A 16588-nucleotide genomic window follows, 5' to 3' on the forward strand; every position below is an offset into this window, starting at 1 on the left:
CACTTTATGGTTTTCTTAGTTTTTTGGCCTAATCATTTCCCCACAAATGCCTTTTTCGCAGCGACGAGGTGGCCGAGTGGTTAAGGCGATGGACTGCTAATCCATTGTGCTCTGCACGCGTGGGTTCGAATCCCATCCTCGTCGTAGGGGATGTAGCTCAGTGGTAGAGCGCACGCTTTGCATGTGTGAGGCCCCGGGTTCAATCCCCGGAATCTCCATCCTTTTCAATTTGTTTTGTTGATTCTTTCTGAAGGAAGTTTTATTTTGATTTAAATTTTAGTTATATTTTGCAGAAAACCGTATTGTTGATTTTTGTCAAAACCTACTATTGAATCTATATTTGTATTGTATCTGAGTCAGTGTTGAAATTCATATGAGTGAATTGCTTCAATTTACCAAAAAGTAGTACTGGGTGTGGGGTTCGAACCCACGCGGATATACATCCATTGGAACTTGAGTCCAACGCCTTAACCACTCGGCCAACCCAGTTAGTTTATTAGCTTGAAGAATATTTTTTAAGTTGCACTTTGTTGTGATTGCGAAATCTTGTTTTGTTGTAACCTACCGCAACACAGCGACGAGGTGGCCGAGTGGTTAAGGCGATGGACTGCTAATCCATTGTGCTCTGCACGCGTGGGTTCGAATCCCATCCTCGTCGTAGGGGATGTAGCTCAGTGGTAGAGCGCACGCTTAGCATGTGTGAGGCCCCGGGTTCAATCCCCGGCATCTCCATATTTGTTTGGTGAATCGATTGTTAGATCATTGAGTTCTAAATTGATTGTTTTGTTGGAGCTTCAATTTAAGAAAAAGTAGTACTGGGTGTGGGGTTCGAACCCACGCGGATATACATCCATTGGAACTTAAGTCCAACGCCTTAACCACTCGGCCAACACAGTTAGTTTATTAGCTTCAAGAATATTTTTTAAGTTGCACTTTGTTGTAACTACGAAAACTTGTTTTGTTGTAACCTACCGCAACACAGCGACGAGGTGGCCGAGTGGTTAAGGCGATGGACTGCTAATCCATTGTGCTCTGCACTCGTGGTTCCGAATCACATGCTCGTCGTAGGGGATGTAGCTCAGTTGTACAGCGGACGCTTTGCATGTGTGAGGCCCCGGGTTCAATCCCCGGCATCCATCCTTTTCAATTTGTTTTTTTGATTCCTTCTGAAGAACTTGAAGTTTTATATTGATATAAATTTCAGCCCTAACTTATCAAACATCCTGGAGATTTTAGTTATATTTTGCAGAAAACCGTATTGTTGATTTTTGTCAAAACCTACTATTGAATCTATATATGTATTGTATCTGAGTCAGTGTTGAAATTCATGTGAGTGAATTGCCTCAATTTACCAAAAAGTAGTACTGAGTGTTGGGTTCGAACCCACGCGGATATACATCCATTGGAACTTACGTCCAACGCCTTAGCCACTCGGCCAACCCAGTCAGTTTATTAGCTTCAAGAATATTTTTTAAGTTGCACTTTGTTGTGATTGCGAAATCTTGTTTTGTTGTAACCTACTGCAACACAGCGACGAGGTGGCCGAGTGGTTAAGGCGATGGACTGCTAATCCATTGTGCTCTGCACGCGTGGGTTCGAATCCCATCCTCGTCGTAGGGGATGTAGCTCAGTGGTAGAGCGCACGCTTTGCATGTGTGAGGCCCCGGGTTCAATCCCCGGCATCTCCATCCTTTTCAATTTGTTTTGGTGATTCTTTCTGAAGAACTCGAAGTTTTATTTTGATTTAAATTTTAGTTATATTTTGCAGAAAACCGTATTGTTGATTTTTGTCAAAACCTACTATTGAATCTATATTTGTATTGTATCTGAGTCAGTGTTGAAATTCATATGAGTGAATTGCTTCAATTTACCATAAAGTAGTACTGGGTGTGGGGTTCGAACCCACGCGGATATACATCCATTGGAACTTAAGTCCAACGCCTTAACCACTCGGCCAACCCAGTCAGTTTATTAGCTTGAAGAATATTTTTTAAGTTGCACTTTGTTCTGATTGCGAAATCTTGTTTTGTTGTAACATACTGCAACACAGCGACGAGGTGGCCGAGTGGTTAAGGCGATGGACTGCTAATCCATTGTGCTCTGCACGCGTGGGTTCGAATCCCATCCTCGTCGTAGGGGATGTAGCTCAGTGGTAGAGCGCACGCTTCGCATGTGTGAGGCCCCGGGTTCAATCCCCGGCATCTCCATATTTGTTTGGTGAATCGATTGTTAGATCATTGAAATCTAAATTGATTTTTTCGTTGGACTATGTTATATCGCAACACAGTTGTTTTGAAAATATCACAATTCATGGTTTTCTTAGTTTTTTGGTCTAATGATTTCCCCACAAATGCCTTTTTCGCAGCGACGAGGTTGCTGAGTGGTTAAGGCGATGGACTGCTAATCCATTGTGCTCTGCACGCGTGGGTTCGAATCCCATCCTCGTCGTAGGCGATGTAGCTCAGTGGTAGAGCGCACGCTTTGCATTTGTGAACCCCCGGGTTCAATCCCCGGCATCTCCATCCTTTTCAATTTGTTTTGGTGATTCTTTCTGAAGAACTCGAAGTTTTATTTTGATTTAAATTTCAGCCCTAACTTGTCAAACATACTGGAGATTTCTGTTATATTTTGCAGAAAACCTATTGTTGATTTTTGTTAAAACCTACTATTGAATCTATATTTGTATTGTATCTGAGTCACTGTTGAAATTCATATGAGTGAATTGCTTCAATTTACCAAAAAGTAGTACTGGGTGTGGGGTTCGAACCCACGCGGATATACATCCATTGGAACTTAAGTCCAACGCCTTAACCACTCGGCCAACCCAGTCAGTTTATTAGCTTCAAGAATATTTTTTAAGTTGCACTTTGTTGTAACTGCGAAAACTTGTTTTGTTGTAACCTACGGCAACACAGCGACGAGGTGGCCGAGTGGTTAAGGCGATGGACTGTTAATCCATTGTGCTCTGCACGCGCGGGTTGGAATCCCATCCTCGTCGTAGGGGATGTAGCTCAGTGGTAGAGCGCACGCTTCGCATGTGTGAGGCCCCGGGTTCAATCCCCGGCATCTCCATATTTGTTTGGTGAATCGATTGTTAGATCATTGAGTTCTAAATTGATTGTTTTGTTGGACTATGTAATATCGCAACACAGTTGTTTTGAAAATGTCACAATTCATGGTTTTCTTAGTTTTTTGGCCTAATCATTTTCCCACAAATGCCTTTTTCGCAGCGACGAGGTGGCCGAGTGGTTAAGGCGTTGGACTGCTAATCCATTGTGCTCTGCACGCGTGGGTTCGAATCCCATCCTCGTCGTAGGGGATGTAGCTCAGTGGTAGAGCGCACGCTTTGCATGTGTGAGGCCCCGGGTTCAATCCCCGGCATCTCCATCCTTTTCAATTTGTTTTGTTGATTCATTGTGAAGAACTCGGAAGTTTTATTTTGATTTAAATTTTAGTTATATTTTGCAGAAAACCGTATTGTTGATTTTTGTCAAAACCTACTATTGAATCTATATTTGTATTGTATCTGAGTCAGTGTTGAAATTCATATGAGTGAATTGCTTCAATTTACCAAAAAGTAGTACTGGGTGTGGGGTTCGAACCCACGCGGATATACATCCATTGGAACTTAAGTCCAACGCCTTAACCACTCGGCCAACCCAGTCAGTTTATTAGCTTCAAGAATATTTTTTAAGTTGCACTTTGTTGTAACTGCGAAAACTTGTTTTGTTGTAACCTACCGCAACACAGCGACGAGGTGGCCGAGTGGTTAAGGCGATGGACTGCTAATCCATTGTGCTCTGCACGCGTGGGTTCGAATCCCATCCTCGTCGTAGGGGATGTAGCTCAGTGGTAGAGCGCACGCTTCGCATGTGTGAGGCCCCGGGTTCAATCCCCGGCATCTCCATCCTTTTCAATTTGTTTTGGTGATTCTTTCTGAAGAACTCGAAGTTTTATTTAAATTTCAGCCCTAACTTGTCAAACATACTGGAGATTTTAGTTATATTTTGCAGAAAACCGTATTGTTGATTTTAGTCAAAACCTACTATTGAATCTATATTTGTATTGTATCTTAGTCAGTGTTGAAATGCATGTGAGTGAATTGCTTTAATTTACCAAAAAGTAGTACTGGGTGTGGGGTTCGAACCCACGCGGATATACATCCATTGGAAATTAAGTCCAACGCCTTAACCACTCGGCCAACCCAGTTAGTTTATTAGCTTGAAGAATATTTTTTAAGTTGCACTTTGTTGTGATTGCGAAATCTTGTTTTGTTGTAACATACTGCAACACAGCGACGAGTTGGCCGAGTGGTTAAGGCGATGGACTGCTATCCATTGTGCTCTGCACGCGTGGGTTCGAATCCCATCCTCGTCGTAGGGGATGTAGCTCAGTGGTAGAGCGCACGCTTTGCATGTGTGAGGCCCCGGGTTCAATCCCCGGCATCTCCATCCTTTTCAATTTGTTTTGTTGATTCTTTCTGAAGAACTCGAAGTTTTATTTTGATTTAAATTTTAGTTATATTTTGCAGAAAACCGTATTGTTGATTTTTGTCAAAACCTACTATTGAATCTATATTTGTATTGTATCTGAGTCAGTGTTGAAATTCATATGAGTGAATTGCTTCAATTTACCAAAAAGTAGTACTGGGTGTGGGGTTCGAACCCACGCGGATATACATCCATTGGAACTTAAGTCCAACGCCTTAACCACTCGGCCAACCCAGTCAGTTTATTAGCTTGAAGAATATTTTCTAAGTTGCACTTTGTTGTAACTGCGAAAACTTGTATTGTTGTGACCTACTGCAACACAGCGACGAGGTGGCCGAGTGGTTAAGGCGATGGGCTGCTAATCCATTGTGCTCTGCACGCGTGGGTTCGAATCCCATCCTCGTCGTAGGGGATGTAGCTCAGTGGTAGAGCGCACGCTTCGCATGTGTGAGGCCCCGGGTTCAATCCCCGGCATCTCCATATTTGTTTGGTGAATCGATTGTTAGATCATTGAAATCTAAATTGATTTTTTCGTTGGACTATGTTATATCGCAACACAGTTGTTTTGAAAATATCACAATTAATGGTTTTCTTAGTTTTTTGGTTTAATGATTTCCCCACAAATGCCTTTTTCGCAGCGACGAGGTGGCCGAGTGGTTAAGGCGATGGACTGCTAATCCATTGTGCTCTGCACGCGTGGGTTCGAATCCCATCCTCGTCGTAGGGGATGTAGCTCAGTGGTAGAGCGCACGCTTTGCATGTGTGAGGCCCCGGGTTCAATCCCCGGCATCTCCATCCTTTTCAATTTGTTTTGTTGATTCTTTCTGAAGAACTCGAAGTTTTATTTTGATTTAAATTTCAGCCCTAACTTGTCAAACATACTGGAGATTTCAGTTATATTTTGCAGAAAACCTATTGTTGATTTTTGTTAAAACCTACTATTGAATCTATATTTGTATTGTATCTGAGTCACTGTTGAAATTCAGATGAGTGAATTGCTTCAATTTACCAAAAAGTAGTACTGGGTGTGGGGTTCGAACCCACGCGGATATACATCCATTGGAACTTAAGTCCAACGCCTTAACCACTCGGCCAACCCAGTCAGTTTATTAGCTTCAAGAATATTTTTTAAGTTGCACTTTGTTGTAACTGCGAAAACTTGTTTTGTTGTAACCTACGGCAACACAGCGACGAGGTGGCCGAGTGGTTAAGGCGATGGACTGTTAATCCATTGTGCTCTGCACGCGCGGGTTGGAATCCCATCCTCGTCCTAGGGGATGTAGCTCAGTGGTAGAGCGCACGCTTCGCATGTGTGAGGCCCCGGGTTCAATCCCCGGCATCTCCATATTTGTTTGGTGAATCGATTGTTAGATCATTGAGTTCTAAATTGATTGTTTTGTTGGACTATGTAATATCGCAACACAGTTGTTTTGAAAATGGCACACTTTATGGTTTTCTTAGTTTTTTGGCCTAATCATTTCCCCACAAATGCCTTTTTCGCAGCGACGAGGTGGCCGAGTGGTTAAGGCGATGGACTGCTAATCCATTGTGCTCTGCTCGCGTGGGTTCGAATCCCATCCTCGTCGTAGGGGATGTAGCTCAGTGGTAGAGCGCACGCTTAGCATGTGTGAGGCCCCGGGTTCAATCCCCGGCATCTCCATATTTGTTTGGTGAATCGATTGTTAGATCATTGAGTTCTAAATTGATTGTTTTGTTGGAGCTTCAATTTAAGAAAAAGTAGTACTGGGTGTGGGGTTCGAACCCACGCGGATATACATCCATTGGAACTTAAGTCCAACGCCTTAACCACTCGGCCAACACAGTTAGTTTATTAGCTTCAAGAATATTTTTTAAGTTGCACTTTGTTGTAACTACGAAAACTTGTTTTGTTGTAACCTACCGCAACACAGCGACGAGGTGGCCGAGTGGTTAAGGCGATGGACTGCTAATCCATTGTGCTCTGCACTCGTGGTTCCGAATCACATGCTCGTCGTAGGGGATGTAGCTCAGTTGTACAGCGGACGCTTTGCATGTGTGAGGCCCCGGGTTCAATCCCCGGCATCCATCCTTTTCAATTTGTTTTTTTGATTCCTTCTGAAGAACTTGAAGTTTTATATTGGTATAAATTTCAGCCCTAACTTATCAAACATCCTGGAGATTTTAGTTATATTTTGCAGAAAACCGTATTGTTGATTTTTGTCAAAACCTACTATTGAATCTATATATGTATTGTATCTGAGTCAGTGTTGAAATTCATGTGAGTGAATTGCCTCAATTTACCAAAAAGTAGTACTGAGTGTTGGGTTCGAACCCACGCGGATATACATCCATTGGAACTTACGTCCAACGCCTTAGCCACTCGGCCAACCCAGTCAGTTTATTAGCTTCAAGAATATTTTTTAAGTTGCACTTTGTTGTGATTGCGAAATCTTGTTTTGTTGTAACCTACTGCAACACAGCGACGAGGTGGCCGAGTGGTTAAGGCGATGGACTGCTAATCCATTGTGCTCTGCACGCGTGGGTTCGAATCCCATCCTCGTCGTAGGGGATGTAGCTCAGTGGTAGAGCGCACGCTTTGCATGTGTGAGGCCCCGGGTTCAATCCCCGGCATCTCCATCCTTTTCAATTTGTTTTGGTGATTCTTTCTGAAGAACTCGAAGTTTTATTTTGATTTAAATTTTAGTTATATTTTGCAGAAAACCGTATTGTTGATTTTTGTCAAAACCTACTATTGAATCTATATTTGTATTGTATCTGAGTCAGTGTTGAAATTCATATGAGTGAATTGCTTCAATTTACCATAAAGTAGTACTGGGTGTGGGGTTCGAACCCACGCGGATATACATCCATTGGAACTTAAGTCCAACGCCTTAACCACTCGGCCAACCCAGTCAGTTTATTAGCTTGAAGAATATTTTTTAAGTTGCACTTTGTTCTGATTGCGAAATCTTGTTTTGTTGTAACATACTGCAACACAGCGACGAGGTGGCCGAGTGGTTAAGGCGATGGACTGCTAATCCATTGTGCTCTGCACGCGTGGGTTCGAATCCCATCCTCGTCGTAGGGGATGTAGCTCAGTGGTAGAGCGCACGCTTCGCATGTGTGAGGCCCCGGGTTCAATCCCCGGCATCTCCATATTTGTTTGGTGAATCGATTGTTAGATCATTGAAATCTAAATTGATTTTTTCGTTGGACTATGTTATATCGCAACACAGTTGTTTTGAAAATATCACAATTCATGGTTTTCTTAGTTTTTTGGTCTAATGATTTCCCCACAAATGCCTTTTTCGCAGCGACGAGGTTGCTGAGTGGTTAAGGCGATGGACTGCTAATCCATTGTGCTCTGCACGCGTGGGTTCGAATCCCATCCTCGTCGTAGGCGATGTAGCTCAGTGGTAGAGCGCACGCTTTGCATTTGTGAACCCCCGGGTTCAATCCCCGGCATCTCCATCCTTTTCAATTTGTTTTGGTGATTCTTTCTGAAGAACTCGAAGTTTTATTTTGATTTAAATTTCAGCCCTAACTTGTCAAACATACTGGAGATTTCAGTTATATTTTGCAGAAAACCTATTGTTGATTTTTGTTAAAACCTACTATTGAATCTATATTTGTATTGTATCTGAGTCACTGTTGAAATTCATATGAGTGAATTGCTTCAATTTACCAAAAAGTAGTACTGGGTGTGGGGTTCGAACCCACGCGGATATACATCCATTGGAACTTAAGTCCAACGCCTTAACCACTCGGCCAACCCAGTCAGTTTATTAGCTTCAAGAATATTTTTTAAGTTGCACTTTGTTGTAACTGCGAAAACTTGTTTTGTTGTAACCTACGGCAACACAGCGACGAGGTGGCCGAGTGGTTAAGGCGATGGACTGTTAATCCATTGTGCTCTGCACGCGCGGGTTGGAATCCCATCCTCGTCGTAGGGGATGTAGCTCAGTGGTAGAGCGCACGCTTCGCATGTGTGAGGCCCCGGGTTCAATCCCCGGCATCTCCATATTTGTTTGGTGAATCGATTGTTAGATCATTGAGTTCTAAATTGATTGTTTTGTTGGACTATGTAATATCGCAACACAGTTGTTTTGAAAATGTCACAATTCATGGTTTTCTTAGTTTTTTGGCCTAATCATTTTCCCACAAATGCCTTTTTCGCAGCGACTAGGTGGCCGAGTGGTTAAGGCGTTGGACTGCTAATCCATTGTGCTCTGCACGCGTGGGTTCGAATCCCATCCTCGTCGTAGGGGATGTAGCTCAGTGGTAGAGCGCACGCTTTGCATGTGTGAAGCCCCGGGTTCAATCCCCGGCATCTCCATCCTTTTCAATTTGTTTTGTTGATTCATTGTGAAGAACTCGGAAGTTTTATTTTGATTTAAATTTTAGTTATATTTTGCAGAAAACCGTATTGTTGATTTTTGTCAAAACCTACTATTGAATCTATATTTGTATTGTATCTGAGTCAGTGTTGAAATTCATATGAGTGAATTGCTTCAATTTACCAAAAAGTAGTACTGGGTGTGGGGTTCGAACCCACGCGGATATACATCCATTGGAACTTAAGTCCAACGCCTTAACCACTCGGCCAACCCAGTCAGTTTATTAGCTTCAAGAATATTTTTTAAGTTGCACTTTGTTGTAACTGCGAAAACTTGTTTTGTTGTAACCTACCGCAACACAGCGACGAGGTGGCCGAGTGGTTAAGGCGATGGACTGCTAATCCATTGTGCTCTGCACGCGTGGGTTCGAATCCCATCCTCGTCGTAGGGGATGTAGCTCAGTGGTAGAGCGCACGCTTCGCATGTGTGAGGCCCCGGGTTCAATCCCCGGCATCTCCATCCTTTTCAATTTGTTTTGGTGATTCTTTCTGAAGAACTCGAAGTTTTATTTAAATTTCAGCCCTAACTTGTCAAACATACTGGAGATTTTAGTTATATTTTGCAGAAAACCGTATTGTTGATTTTAGTCAAAACCTACTATTGAATCTATATTTGTATTGTATCTTAGTCAGTGTTGAAATGCATGTGAGTGAATTTGCTTTAATTTACCAAAAAGTAGTACTGGGTGTGGGGTTCGAACCCACGCGGATATACATCCATTGGAAATTAAGTCCAACGCCTTAACCACTCGGCCAACCCAGTTAGTTTATTAGCTTGAAGAATATTTTTTAAGTTGCACTTTGTTGTGATTGCGAAATCTTGTTTTGTTGTAACGTACTGCAACACAGCGACGAGTTGGCCGAGTGGTTAAGGCGATGGACTGCTATCCATTGTGCTCTGCACGCGTGGGTTCGAATCCCATCCTCGTCGTAGGGGATGTAGCTCAGTGGTAGAGCGCACGCTTTGCATGTGTGAGGCCCCGGGTTCAATCCCCGGCATCTCCATCATTTTCAATTTGTTTTGTTGATTCTTTCTGAAGAACTTGAAGTTTTATATTGATTTAAATTTCAGCCCTAACTTGTCAAACATACTGGAGATTTTAGTTATATTTTGCAGAAATCCGTATTGTTGATTTTTGTCAAAACCAACTATTGAATCTATGTTTGTATTGTATCTTAGTCAGTGTTGAAATTCATATGAGTGAATTGCTTCAATTTACCAAAAAGTAGTACTGGGTGTGGGGTTCGAACCCACGCGGATATACATCCATTGGAACTTAAGTCCAACGCCTTAACCACTCGGCCAACCCAGTTAGTTTATTAGCTTGAAGAATATTTTTTAAGTTGCACTTTGTTGTGATTGCGAATTCTTGTTTTGTTGTAACCTACTGCAACACAGCGACGAGGTGGCCGAGTGGTTAAGGCGATGGACTGCTAATCCATTGTGCTCTGCTCGCGTGGGTTCGAATCCCATCCTCGTCGTAGGGGATGTAGCTCAGTGGTAGAGCGCACGCTTCGCATGTGTGAGGCCCCGGGTTCAATCCACGGCATCTCCATATTTGTTTGGTGAATCGATTGTTAGATCATTGAGTTCTAAATTGATTGTTTTGTTGGACTATGTAATATCGCAACACAGTTGTTTTGAAAATGTCACAATTCATGGTTTTCTTAGTTTTTTGGCCTAATCATTTTCCCACAAATGCCTTTTTCGCAGCGACGAGGTGGCCGAGTGGTTAAGGCGATGGACTGCTAATCCATTGTGCTCTGCACGCGTGGGTTCGAATCCCATCCTCGTCGTAGGCGATGTAGCTCAGTGGTAGAGCGCACGCTTTGCATGTGTGAGGCCCCGGGTTCAATCCCCGGCATCTCCATCCTTTTCAATTTGTTTTGTTGATTCTTTCTGAAGAACTCGAAGTTTTATTTTGATTTAAATTTTAGTTATATTTTGCAGAAAACCGTATTGTTGATTTTTGTCAAAACCTACTATTGAATCTATATTTGTATTGTATCTGAGTCAGTGTTGAAATTCATATGAGTGAATTGCTTCAATTTACCAAAAAGTAGTACTGGGTGTGGGGTTCGAACCCACGCGGATATACATCCATTGGAACTTAAGTCCAACGCCTTAACCACTCGGCCAACCCAGTTAGTTTATTAGCTTGAAGAATATTTTTTAAGTTGCACTTTGTTGTGATTGCGAATTCTTGTTTTGTTGTAACCTACTGCAACACAGCGACGAGGTGGCCGAGTGGTTAAGGCGATGGACTGCTAATCCATTGTGCTCTGCTCGCGTGGGTTCGAATCCCATCCTCGTCGTAGGGGATGTAGCTCAGTGGTAGAGCGCACGCTTCGCATGTGTGAGGCCCCGGGTTCAATCCACGGCATCTCCATATTTGTTTGGTGAATCGATTGTTAGATCATTGAGTTCTAAATTGATTGTTTTGTTGGACTATGTAATATCGCAACACAGTTGTTTTGAAAATGTCACAATTCATGGTTTTCTTAGTTTTTTGGCCTAATCATTTTCCCACAAATGCCTTTTTCGCAGCGACGAGGTGGCCGAGTGGTTAAGGCGATGGACTGCTAATCCATTGTGCTCTGCACGCGTGGGTTCGAATCCCATCCTCGTCGTAGGCGATGTAGCTCAGTGGTAGAGCGCACGCTTTGCATGTGTGAGGCCCCGGGTTCAATCCCCGGCATCTCCATCCTTTTCAATTTGTTTTGTTGATTCTTTCTGAAGAACTCGAAGTTTTATTTTGATTTAAATTTTAGTTATATTTTGCAGAAAACCGTATTGTTGATTTTTGTCAAAACCTACTATTGAATCTATATTTGTATTGTATCTGAGTCAGTGTTGAAATTCATATGAGTGAATTGCTTCAATTTACCAAAAAGTAGTACTGGGTGTGGGGTTCGAACCCACGCGGATATACATCCATTGGAACTTAAGTCCAACGCCTTAACCACTCGGCCAACCCAGTCAGTTTATTAGCTTGAAGAATATTTTCTAAGTTGCACTTTGTTGTAACTGCGAAAACTTGTATTGTTGTGACCTACTGCAACACAGCGACGAGGTGGCCGAGTGGTTAAGGCGATGGACTGCTAATCCATTGTGCTCTGCACGCGTGGGTTCGAATCCCATCCTCGTCGTAGGGGATGTAGCTCAGTGGTAGAGCGCACGCTTCGCATGTGTGAGGCCCCGGGTTCAATCCCCGGCATCTCCATATTTGTTTGGTGAATCGATTGTTAGATCATTGAAATCTAAATTGATTTTTTCGTTGGACTATGTTATATCGCAACACAGTTGTTTTGAAAATATCACAATTAATGGTTTTCTTAGTTTTTTGGTTTAATGATTTCCCCACAAATGCCTTTTTCGCAGCGACGAGGTGGCCGAGTGGTTAAGGCGATGGACTGCTAATCCATTGTGCTCTGCACGCGTGGGTTCGAATCCCATCCTCGTCGTAGGGGATGTAGCTCAGTGGTAGAGCGCACGCTTTGCATGTGTGAGGCCCCGGGTTCAATCCCCGGCATCTCCATCCTTTTCAATTTGTTTTGTTGATTCTTTCTGAAGAACTCGAAGTTTTATTTTGATTTAAATTTCAGCCCTAACTTGTCAAACATACTGGAGATTTCAGTTATATTTTGCAGAAAACCTATTGTTGATTTTTGTTAAAACCTACTATTGAATCTATATTTGTATTGTATCTGAGTCACTGTTGAAATTCAGATGAGTGAATTGCTTCAATTTACCAAAAAGTAGTACTGGGTGTGGGGTTCGAACCCACGCGGATATACATCCATTGGAACTTAAGTCCAACGCCTTAACCACTCGGCCAATCCAGTCAGTTTATTAGCTTCAAGAATATTTTTTAAGTTGCACTTTGTTGTAACTGCGAAAACTTGTTTTGTTGTAACCTACGGCAACACAGCGACGAGGTGGCCGAGTGGTTAAGGCGATGGACTGTTAATCCATTGTGCTCTGCACGCGCGGGTTGGAATCCCATCCTCGTCCTAGGGGATGTAGCTCAGTGGTAGAGCGCACGCTTCGCATGTGTGAGGCCCCGGGTTCAATCCCCGGCATCTCCATATTTGTTTGGTGAATCGATTGTTAGATCATTGAGTTCTAAATTGATTGTTTTGTTGGACTATGTAATATCGCAACACAGTTGTTTTGAAAATGGCACACTTTATGGTTTTCTTAGTTTTTTGGCCTAATCATTTCCCCACAAATGCCTTTTTCGCAGCGACGAGGTGGCCGAGTGGTTAAGGCGATGGACTGCTAATCCATTGTGCTCTGCACGCGTGGGTTCGAATCCCATCCTCGTCGTAGGGGATGTAGCTCAGTGGTAGACCGCACGCTTTGCATGTGTGAGGCCCCGGGTTCAATCCCCGGCATCTCCATCCTTTTCAATTTGTTTTGTTGATTCTTTCTGAAGGAAGTTTTATTTTGATTTAAATTTCAGTTATATTTTGCAGAAAACCGTATTGTTGATTTTTGTCAAAACCTACTATTGAATCTATATTTGTATTGTATCTGAGTCAGTGTTGAAATTCATATGAGTGAATTGCTTCAATTTACCAAAAAGTAGTACTGGGTGTGGGGTTCGAACCCACGCGGATATACATCCATTGGAACTTAAGTCCAACGCCTTAACCACTCGGCCAACCCAGTCAGTTTATTAGCTTCAAGAATATTTTTTAAGTTGCACTTTGTTGTAACTGCGAAAACTTGTTTTGTTGTAACCTACCGCAACACAGCGACGAGGTGGCCGAGTGGTTAAGGCGATGGACTGCTAATCCATTGTGCTCTGCACGCGTGGGTTCGAATCCCATCCTCGTCGTAGGGGATGTAGCTCAGTGGTAGAGCGCACGCTTTGCATGTGTGAGGCCCCGGGTTCAATCCCCGGCATCTCCATCCTTTTCAATTTGTTTTGTTGATTCTTTCTGAAGGAAGTTTTATTTTGATTTAAATTTCAGTTATATTTTGCAGAAAACCGTATTGTTGATTTTTGTCAAAACCTACTATTGAATCTATATTTGTATTGTATCTGAGTCAGTGTTGAAATTCATATGAGTGAATTGCTTCAATTTACCAAAAAGTAGTACTGGGTGTGGGGTTCGAACCCACGCGGATATACATCCATTGGAACTTAAGTCCAACGCCTTAACCACTCGGCCAACCCAGTCAGTTTATTAGCTTCAAGAATATTTTTTAAGTTGCACTTTGTTGTAACTGCGAAAACTTGTTTTGTTGTAACCTACCGCAACACAGCGACGAGGTGGCCGAGTGGTTAAGGCGATGGACTGCTAATCCATTGTGCTCTGCACGCGTGGGTTCGAATCCCATCCTCGTCGTAGGGGATGTAGCTCAGTGGTAGACCGCACGCTTTGCATGTGTGAGGCCCCGGGTTCAATCCCCGGCATCTTCATCCTTTTCAATTTGTTTTGGTGATTCTTTCTGAAGAACTCGAAGTTTTATTTTGAATTAAATTTCAGCCCTAACTTATCAAACATACTGGAGATTTTAGTTATATTTTGCAAAAAACCGTATTGTTGATTTTTGTCAAAACCTACTATTGAATCTATATTTGTATTGTATCTGAGTCAGTGTTGAAATTCATATGAGTGAATTGCTTCTATTTACCAAAAAGTAGTACTGGGTGTGGGGTTCGAACCCACGCGGATATACATCCATTAGAACTTAAGTCCAACGCCTTAACCACTCGGCCAACCCAGTTAGTTTATTAGCTTGAAGAATATTTTTTAAGTTGCACTTTGTTGTGATTGCGAAATCTTGTTTTGTTGTAACCTACTGCAACACAGCGACGAGGTGGCCGAGTGGTTAAGGCGATGGACTGCTAATCCATTGTGCTCTGCACGCGTGGGTTCGAATCCCATCCTCGTCGTAGGGGATGTAGCTCAGAGGTAGAGCGCACGCTTTGCATGTGTGAGGCCCCGGGTTCAATCCCCGGCATCTCCATCCTTTTCAATTTGTTTTGGTGATTCTTTCTGAAGAACTCGAAATTTTATTTTGATTTAAATTTCAGCCCTAACTTGTCAAACATACTGGAGATTTTAGTTATATTTTGCAGAAAACCGTATTGTTGATTTTTGTCAAAACCTACTATTGAATCTATATTTGTATTGTATCTTAGTCAGTGTTGAAATGCATGTGAGTGAATTGCTTCAATTTACCAAAAAGTAGTACTGGGTGTGGGGTTCGAACCCACGCGGATATACATCCATTGGAACTTAAGTCCAACGCCTTAACCACTCGGCCAACCCAGTCAGTTTATTAGCTCCAAGAATATTTTTTAAGTTGCACTTTGTTGTAACTGCAAAACTTGTTTTGTTGTAACCTACCGCAACACAGCGACGAGGTGGCCGAGTGGTTAATGCGATGGACTGCTAATCCATTGTGCTCTGCACGCGTGGGTTCGAATCCCATCCTCGTCGTAGGGGATGTAGCTCAGTGGTAGAGCGCACGCTTCGCATGTGTGAGGCCCCGGGTTCAATCCCCGGCATCTCCATATTTGTTTGGTGAATCGATTGTCAGATCATTTAGTTCTAAATTGATTGTTTTGTTGGACTATGTAATATCGCAACACAGTTGTTTTGAAAATGTCACAATTCATGGTTTTCTTAGTTTTTTAGCCTAATCATTTTCCCACAAATGCCTTTTTCGCAGCGACGAGGTGGCCGATTGCTTTAGGCGATGGACTGCTAATCCATTGTGCTCTGCACGCGTGGGTTCGAATCCCATCCTCGTCGTAGGGGATGTAGCTCAGTGGTAGAGCGCACGCTTTGCATGTGTGAGGCCCCGGGTTCAATCCCCGGCATCTCCATCCTTTTCAATTTATTTTGTTGATTCTTTCTGAAGAACTCGAAGTTTTATTTTGATTTAAATTTTAGTTATATTTTGCAGAAAACCGTATTGTTGATTTTTGTCAAAACCTACTATTGAATCTATATTTGTATTGTATCTGAGTCAGTGTTGAAATTCATATGAGTGAATTGCTTCAATTTACCAAAAAGTAGTACTGGGTGTGGGGTTGGAACCCACGCGGATATACATCCATTGGAACTTAAGTCCAACGCCTTAACCACTCGGCCAACCCAGTCAGTTTATTAGCTTCAAGAATATTTTTGAAGTTGCACTTTGTTGTAACTGCGAAAACTTGTTTTGTTGTAACCTACCGCATCACAGCGACGAGGTGGCCGAGTGGTTAAGGCGATGGACTGCTAATCCATTGTGCTCTGCACGCGTGGGTTCGAATCCCATCCTCGTCGTAGGGGATGTAGCTCAGTGGTAGAGCGCACGCTTTGCATGTGTGAGGCCCCGGGTTCAATCCCCGGCATCTCCATATTTGTTTGGTGAATCGATTGTCAGATCATTCAGTTCTAAATTGATTGTTTTGTTGGACTATGTAATATCGCAACACAGTTGTTTTGAAAATGGCACAATTTATGGTTTTCTTAGTTTTTTGGCCTAATCATTTCTCCACAAATGCCTTTTTCGCAGCGACGAGGTGGCCGAGTGGTTAAGGCGATGGACTGCTAATCCATTGTGCTCTGCACGCGTGGGTTCGAATCCCATCCTCGTCGTAGGGGATGTAGCTCAGTGGTAGAGCGCACGCTTCGCATGTGTGAGGCCCCGGGTTCAATCCCCGGCATCTCCATCCTTTTCAATTTGTTTTGTTGATTCTTTCTGAAGAACTCG

At 42.9% G+C, this 16588-nt stretch overlaps 1 protein-coding gene and 90 non-coding genes across 91 annotated transcripts in view; 67 read left to right on the forward strand and 24 right to left on the reverse strand.

The window, feature by feature from the left end:
- The window catches only part of LOC146133850 (uncharacterized), a 142775-nt gene that overhangs the window by 63143 nt on the left and 63044 nt on the right, over positions 1–16588 (forward strand). The window lies entirely within an intron of this gene.
- Positions 63–144, forward strand: Trnas-gcu (transfer RNA serine (anticodon GCU)). The gene has a single exon. It is a non-coding gene; the product is annotated as a tRNA-Ser (tRNA).
- Positions 147–218, forward strand: Trnaa-ugc (transfer RNA alanine (anticodon UGC)). The gene has a single exon. It is a non-coding gene; the product is annotated as a tRNA-Ala (tRNA).
- Positions 407–489, reverse strand: Trnal-caa (transfer RNA leucine (anticodon CAA)). Its single transcript has one exon. It is a non-coding gene; the product is annotated as a tRNA-Leu (tRNA).
- On the forward strand, positions 577–658 carry Trnas-gcu (transfer RNA serine (anticodon GCU)). The gene has a single exon. It is a non-coding gene; the product is annotated as a tRNA-Ser (tRNA).
- On the forward strand, positions 661–732 carry Trnaa-agc (transfer RNA alanine (anticodon AGC)). The gene has a single exon. It is a non-coding gene; the product is annotated as a tRNA-Ala (tRNA).
- Positions 814–896, reverse strand: Trnal-uaa (transfer RNA leucine (anticodon UAA)). The gene has a single exon. It is a non-coding gene; the product is annotated as a tRNA-Leu (tRNA).
- Trnal-uaa (transfer RNA leucine (anticodon UAA)) lies at positions 1363–1445 on the reverse strand. Its single transcript has one exon. It is a non-coding gene; the product is annotated as a tRNA-Leu (tRNA).
- On the forward strand, positions 1533–1614 carry Trnas-gcu (transfer RNA serine (anticodon GCU)). The gene has a single exon. It is a non-coding gene; the product is annotated as a tRNA-Ser (tRNA).
- On the forward strand, positions 1617–1688 carry Trnaa-ugc (transfer RNA alanine (anticodon UGC)). Its single transcript has one exon. It is a non-coding gene; the product is annotated as a tRNA-Ala (tRNA).
- Positions 1882–1964, reverse strand: Trnal-uaa (transfer RNA leucine (anticodon UAA)). Its single transcript has one exon. It is a non-coding gene; the product is annotated as a tRNA-Leu (tRNA).
- On the forward strand, positions 2052–2133 carry Trnas-gcu (transfer RNA serine (anticodon GCU)). Its single transcript has one exon. It is a non-coding gene; the product is annotated as a tRNA-Ser (tRNA).
- On the forward strand, positions 2136–2207 carry Trnaa-cgc (transfer RNA alanine (anticodon CGC)). Its single transcript has one exon. It is a non-coding gene; the product is annotated as a tRNA-Ala (tRNA).
- Positions 2367–2448, forward strand: Trnas-gcu (transfer RNA serine (anticodon GCU)). The gene has a single exon. It is a non-coding gene; the product is annotated as a tRNA-Ser (tRNA).
- Positions 2747–2829, reverse strand: Trnal-uaa (transfer RNA leucine (anticodon UAA)). Its single transcript has one exon. It is a non-coding gene; the product is annotated as a tRNA-Leu (tRNA).
- Positions 2917–2998, forward strand: Trnan-guu (transfer RNA asparagine (anticodon GUU)). The gene has a single exon. It is a non-coding gene; the product is annotated as a tRNA-Asn (tRNA).
- Positions 3001–3072, forward strand: Trnaa-cgc (transfer RNA alanine (anticodon CGC)). Its single transcript has one exon. It is a non-coding gene; the product is annotated as a tRNA-Ala (tRNA).
- Trnas-gcu (transfer RNA serine (anticodon GCU)) lies at positions 3232–3313 on the forward strand. Its single transcript has one exon. It is a non-coding gene; the product is annotated as a tRNA-Ser (tRNA).
- Positions 3316–3387, forward strand: Trnaa-ugc (transfer RNA alanine (anticodon UGC)). Its single transcript has one exon. It is a non-coding gene; the product is annotated as a tRNA-Ala (tRNA).
- Trnal-uaa (transfer RNA leucine (anticodon UAA)) lies at positions 3582–3664 on the reverse strand. Its single transcript has one exon. It is a non-coding gene; the product is annotated as a tRNA-Leu (tRNA).
- Positions 3752–3833, forward strand: Trnas-gcu (transfer RNA serine (anticodon GCU)). The gene has a single exon. It is a non-coding gene; the product is annotated as a tRNA-Ser (tRNA).
- Trnaa-cgc (transfer RNA alanine (anticodon CGC)) lies at positions 3836–3907 on the forward strand. The gene has a single exon. It is a non-coding gene; the product is annotated as a tRNA-Ala (tRNA).
- Trnal-uaa (transfer RNA leucine (anticodon UAA)) lies at positions 4127–4209 on the reverse strand. Its single transcript has one exon. It is a non-coding gene; the product is annotated as a tRNA-Leu (tRNA).
- On the forward strand, positions 4380–4451 carry Trnaa-ugc (transfer RNA alanine (anticodon UGC)). The gene has a single exon. It is a non-coding gene; the product is annotated as a tRNA-Ala (tRNA).
- Positions 4645–4727, reverse strand: Trnal-uaa (transfer RNA leucine (anticodon UAA)). The gene has a single exon. It is a non-coding gene; the product is annotated as a tRNA-Leu (tRNA).
- Positions 4815–4896, forward strand: Trnas-gcu (transfer RNA serine (anticodon GCU)). Its single transcript has one exon. It is a non-coding gene; the product is annotated as a tRNA-Ser (tRNA).
- Trnaa-cgc (transfer RNA alanine (anticodon CGC)) lies at positions 4899–4970 on the forward strand. Its single transcript has one exon. It is a non-coding gene; the product is annotated as a tRNA-Ala (tRNA).
- Trnas-gcu (transfer RNA serine (anticodon GCU)) lies at positions 5130–5211 on the forward strand. Its single transcript has one exon. It is a non-coding gene; the product is annotated as a tRNA-Ser (tRNA).
- Trnaa-ugc (transfer RNA alanine (anticodon UGC)) lies at positions 5214–5285 on the forward strand. Its single transcript has one exon. It is a non-coding gene; the product is annotated as a tRNA-Ala (tRNA).
- Positions 5510–5592, reverse strand: Trnal-uaa (transfer RNA leucine (anticodon UAA)). Its single transcript has one exon. It is a non-coding gene; the product is annotated as a tRNA-Leu (tRNA).
- Trnan-guu (transfer RNA asparagine (anticodon GUU)) lies at positions 5680–5761 on the forward strand. The gene has a single exon. It is a non-coding gene; the product is annotated as a tRNA-Asn (tRNA).
- Trnaa-cgc (transfer RNA alanine (anticodon CGC)) lies at positions 5764–5835 on the forward strand. The gene has a single exon. It is a non-coding gene; the product is annotated as a tRNA-Ala (tRNA).
- On the forward strand, positions 5995–6076 carry Trnas-gcu (transfer RNA serine (anticodon GCU)). Its single transcript has one exon. It is a non-coding gene; the product is annotated as a tRNA-Ser (tRNA).
- On the forward strand, positions 6079–6150 carry Trnaa-agc (transfer RNA alanine (anticodon AGC)). Its single transcript has one exon. It is a non-coding gene; the product is annotated as a tRNA-Ala (tRNA).
- Positions 6232–6314, reverse strand: Trnal-uaa (transfer RNA leucine (anticodon UAA)). Its single transcript has one exon. It is a non-coding gene; the product is annotated as a tRNA-Leu (tRNA).
- Positions 6781–6863, reverse strand: Trnal-uaa (transfer RNA leucine (anticodon UAA)). The gene has a single exon. It is a non-coding gene; the product is annotated as a tRNA-Leu (tRNA).
- Positions 6951–7032, forward strand: Trnas-gcu (transfer RNA serine (anticodon GCU)). Its single transcript has one exon. It is a non-coding gene; the product is annotated as a tRNA-Ser (tRNA).
- Positions 7035–7106, forward strand: Trnaa-ugc (transfer RNA alanine (anticodon UGC)). The gene has a single exon. It is a non-coding gene; the product is annotated as a tRNA-Ala (tRNA).
- Positions 7300–7382, reverse strand: Trnal-uaa (transfer RNA leucine (anticodon UAA)). Its single transcript has one exon. It is a non-coding gene; the product is annotated as a tRNA-Leu (tRNA).
- Trnas-gcu (transfer RNA serine (anticodon GCU)) lies at positions 7470–7551 on the forward strand. Its single transcript has one exon. It is a non-coding gene; the product is annotated as a tRNA-Ser (tRNA).
- Trnaa-cgc (transfer RNA alanine (anticodon CGC)) lies at positions 7554–7625 on the forward strand. The gene has a single exon. It is a non-coding gene; the product is annotated as a tRNA-Ala (tRNA).
- On the forward strand, positions 7785–7866 carry Trnas-gcu (transfer RNA serine (anticodon GCU)). Its single transcript has one exon. It is a non-coding gene; the product is annotated as a tRNA-Ser (tRNA).
- Positions 8165–8247, reverse strand: Trnal-uaa (transfer RNA leucine (anticodon UAA)). Its single transcript has one exon. It is a non-coding gene; the product is annotated as a tRNA-Leu (tRNA).
- On the forward strand, positions 8335–8416 carry Trnan-guu (transfer RNA asparagine (anticodon GUU)). Its single transcript has one exon. It is a non-coding gene; the product is annotated as a tRNA-Asn (tRNA).
- On the forward strand, positions 8419–8490 carry Trnaa-cgc (transfer RNA alanine (anticodon CGC)). The gene has a single exon. It is a non-coding gene; the product is annotated as a tRNA-Ala (tRNA).
- On the forward strand, positions 8650–8731 carry Trnas-gcu (transfer RNA serine (anticodon GCU)). Its single transcript has one exon. It is a non-coding gene; the product is annotated as a tRNA-Ser (tRNA).
- On the forward strand, positions 8734–8805 carry Trnaa-ugc (transfer RNA alanine (anticodon UGC)). The gene has a single exon. It is a non-coding gene; the product is annotated as a tRNA-Ala (tRNA).
- Trnal-uaa (transfer RNA leucine (anticodon UAA)) lies at positions 9000–9082 on the reverse strand. Its single transcript has one exon. It is a non-coding gene; the product is annotated as a tRNA-Leu (tRNA).
- Positions 9170–9251, forward strand: Trnas-gcu (transfer RNA serine (anticodon GCU)). Its single transcript has one exon. It is a non-coding gene; the product is annotated as a tRNA-Ser (tRNA).
- Trnaa-cgc (transfer RNA alanine (anticodon CGC)) lies at positions 9254–9325 on the forward strand. Its single transcript has one exon. It is a non-coding gene; the product is annotated as a tRNA-Ala (tRNA).
- Positions 9546–9628, reverse strand: Trnal-uaa (transfer RNA leucine (anticodon UAA)). Its single transcript has one exon. It is a non-coding gene; the product is annotated as a tRNA-Leu (tRNA).
- Positions 9799–9870, forward strand: Trnaa-ugc (transfer RNA alanine (anticodon UGC)). The gene has a single exon. It is a non-coding gene; the product is annotated as a tRNA-Ala (tRNA).
- Positions 10096–10178, reverse strand: Trnal-uaa (transfer RNA leucine (anticodon UAA)). The gene has a single exon. It is a non-coding gene; the product is annotated as a tRNA-Leu (tRNA).
- Positions 10266–10347, forward strand: Trnas-gcu (transfer RNA serine (anticodon GCU)). The gene has a single exon. It is a non-coding gene; the product is annotated as a tRNA-Ser (tRNA).
- On the forward strand, positions 10350–10421 carry Trnaa-cgc (transfer RNA alanine (anticodon CGC)). Its single transcript has one exon. It is a non-coding gene; the product is annotated as a tRNA-Ala (tRNA).
- Positions 10581–10662, forward strand: Trnas-gcu (transfer RNA serine (anticodon GCU)). Its single transcript has one exon. It is a non-coding gene; the product is annotated as a tRNA-Ser (tRNA).
- Positions 10665–10736, forward strand: Trnaa-ugc (transfer RNA alanine (anticodon UGC)). Its single transcript has one exon. It is a non-coding gene; the product is annotated as a tRNA-Ala (tRNA).
- On the reverse strand, positions 10930–11012 carry Trnal-uaa (transfer RNA leucine (anticodon UAA)). Its single transcript has one exon. It is a non-coding gene; the product is annotated as a tRNA-Leu (tRNA).
- On the forward strand, positions 11100–11181 carry Trnas-gcu (transfer RNA serine (anticodon GCU)). The gene has a single exon. It is a non-coding gene; the product is annotated as a tRNA-Ser (tRNA).
- On the forward strand, positions 11184–11255 carry Trnaa-cgc (transfer RNA alanine (anticodon CGC)). The gene has a single exon. It is a non-coding gene; the product is annotated as a tRNA-Ala (tRNA).
- Trnas-gcu (transfer RNA serine (anticodon GCU)) lies at positions 11415–11496 on the forward strand. Its single transcript has one exon. It is a non-coding gene; the product is annotated as a tRNA-Ser (tRNA).
- Positions 11499–11570, forward strand: Trnaa-ugc (transfer RNA alanine (anticodon UGC)). The gene has a single exon. It is a non-coding gene; the product is annotated as a tRNA-Ala (tRNA).
- On the reverse strand, positions 11764–11846 carry Trnal-uaa (transfer RNA leucine (anticodon UAA)). The gene has a single exon. It is a non-coding gene; the product is annotated as a tRNA-Leu (tRNA).
- On the forward strand, positions 11934–12015 carry Trnas-gcu (transfer RNA serine (anticodon GCU)). Its single transcript has one exon. It is a non-coding gene; the product is annotated as a tRNA-Ser (tRNA).
- Trnaa-cgc (transfer RNA alanine (anticodon CGC)) lies at positions 12018–12089 on the forward strand. Its single transcript has one exon. It is a non-coding gene; the product is annotated as a tRNA-Ala (tRNA).
- Positions 12249–12330, forward strand: Trnas-gcu (transfer RNA serine (anticodon GCU)). The gene has a single exon. It is a non-coding gene; the product is annotated as a tRNA-Ser (tRNA).
- Positions 12333–12404, forward strand: Trnaa-ugc (transfer RNA alanine (anticodon UGC)). Its single transcript has one exon. It is a non-coding gene; the product is annotated as a tRNA-Ala (tRNA).
- Positions 12629–12711, reverse strand: Trnal-uaa (transfer RNA leucine (anticodon UAA)). The gene has a single exon. It is a non-coding gene; the product is annotated as a tRNA-Leu (tRNA).
- Trnan-guu (transfer RNA asparagine (anticodon GUU)) lies at positions 12799–12880 on the forward strand. Its single transcript has one exon. It is a non-coding gene; the product is annotated as a tRNA-Asn (tRNA).
- Trnaa-cgc (transfer RNA alanine (anticodon CGC)) lies at positions 12883–12954 on the forward strand. The gene has a single exon. It is a non-coding gene; the product is annotated as a tRNA-Ala (tRNA).
- Positions 13114–13195, forward strand: Trnas-gcu (transfer RNA serine (anticodon GCU)). The gene has a single exon. It is a non-coding gene; the product is annotated as a tRNA-Ser (tRNA).
- Positions 13198–13269, forward strand: Trnaa-ugc (transfer RNA alanine (anticodon UGC)). The gene has a single exon. It is a non-coding gene; the product is annotated as a tRNA-Ala (tRNA).
- On the reverse strand, positions 13458–13540 carry Trnal-uaa (transfer RNA leucine (anticodon UAA)). Its single transcript has one exon. It is a non-coding gene; the product is annotated as a tRNA-Leu (tRNA).
- On the forward strand, positions 13628–13709 carry Trnas-gcu (transfer RNA serine (anticodon GCU)). Its single transcript has one exon. It is a non-coding gene; the product is annotated as a tRNA-Ser (tRNA).
- Trnaa-ugc (transfer RNA alanine (anticodon UGC)) lies at positions 13712–13783 on the forward strand. Its single transcript has one exon. It is a non-coding gene; the product is annotated as a tRNA-Ala (tRNA).
- On the reverse strand, positions 13972–14054 carry Trnal-uaa (transfer RNA leucine (anticodon UAA)). The gene has a single exon. It is a non-coding gene; the product is annotated as a tRNA-Leu (tRNA).
- On the forward strand, positions 14142–14223 carry Trnas-gcu (transfer RNA serine (anticodon GCU)). Its single transcript has one exon. It is a non-coding gene; the product is annotated as a tRNA-Ser (tRNA).
- On the forward strand, positions 14226–14297 carry Trnaa-ugc (transfer RNA alanine (anticodon UGC)). Its single transcript has one exon. It is a non-coding gene; the product is annotated as a tRNA-Ala (tRNA).
- On the reverse strand, positions 14523–14605 carry Trnal-uaa (transfer RNA leucine (anticodon UAA)). Its single transcript has one exon. It is a non-coding gene; the product is annotated as a tRNA-Leu (tRNA).
- Positions 14693–14774, forward strand: Trnas-gcu (transfer RNA serine (anticodon GCU)). The gene has a single exon. It is a non-coding gene; the product is annotated as a tRNA-Ser (tRNA).
- On the forward strand, positions 14777–14848 carry Trnaa-ugc (transfer RNA alanine (anticodon UGC)). The gene has a single exon. It is a non-coding gene; the product is annotated as a tRNA-Ala (tRNA).
- On the reverse strand, positions 15074–15156 carry Trnal-uaa (transfer RNA leucine (anticodon UAA)). Its single transcript has one exon. It is a non-coding gene; the product is annotated as a tRNA-Leu (tRNA).
- Positions 15243–15324, forward strand: Trnas-gcu (transfer RNA serine (anticodon GCU)). Its single transcript has one exon. It is a non-coding gene; the product is annotated as a tRNA-Ser (tRNA).
- Positions 15327–15398, forward strand: Trnaa-cgc (transfer RNA alanine (anticodon CGC)). The gene has a single exon. It is a non-coding gene; the product is annotated as a tRNA-Ala (tRNA).
- Positions 15558–15639, forward strand: Trnas-gcu (transfer RNA serine (anticodon GCU)). Its single transcript has one exon. It is a non-coding gene; the product is annotated as a tRNA-Ser (tRNA).
- On the forward strand, positions 15642–15713 carry Trnaa-ugc (transfer RNA alanine (anticodon UGC)). Its single transcript has one exon. It is a non-coding gene; the product is annotated as a tRNA-Ala (tRNA).
- Trnal-uaa (transfer RNA leucine (anticodon UAA)) lies at positions 15907–15989 on the reverse strand. Its single transcript has one exon. It is a non-coding gene; the product is annotated as a tRNA-Leu (tRNA).
- Trnas-gcu (transfer RNA serine (anticodon GCU)) lies at positions 16077–16158 on the forward strand. The gene has a single exon. It is a non-coding gene; the product is annotated as a tRNA-Ser (tRNA).
- On the forward strand, positions 16161–16232 carry Trnaa-ugc (transfer RNA alanine (anticodon UGC)). Its single transcript has one exon. It is a non-coding gene; the product is annotated as a tRNA-Ala (tRNA).
- Positions 16392–16473, forward strand: Trnas-gcu (transfer RNA serine (anticodon GCU)). The gene has a single exon. It is a non-coding gene; the product is annotated as a tRNA-Ser (tRNA).
- Trnaa-cgc (transfer RNA alanine (anticodon CGC)) lies at positions 16476–16547 on the forward strand. The gene has a single exon. It is a non-coding gene; the product is annotated as a tRNA-Ala (tRNA).

This window comes from Ascidiella aspersa, chromosome 9 (genome assembly GCF_963924565.1).
Source record: "Ascidiella aspersa chromosome 9, kaAscAspe10.2, whole genome shotgun sequence".
Lineage (NCBI taxonomy): Eukaryota > Metazoa > Chordata > Ascidiacea > Phlebobranchia > Ascidiidae > Ascidiella > Ascidiella aspersa.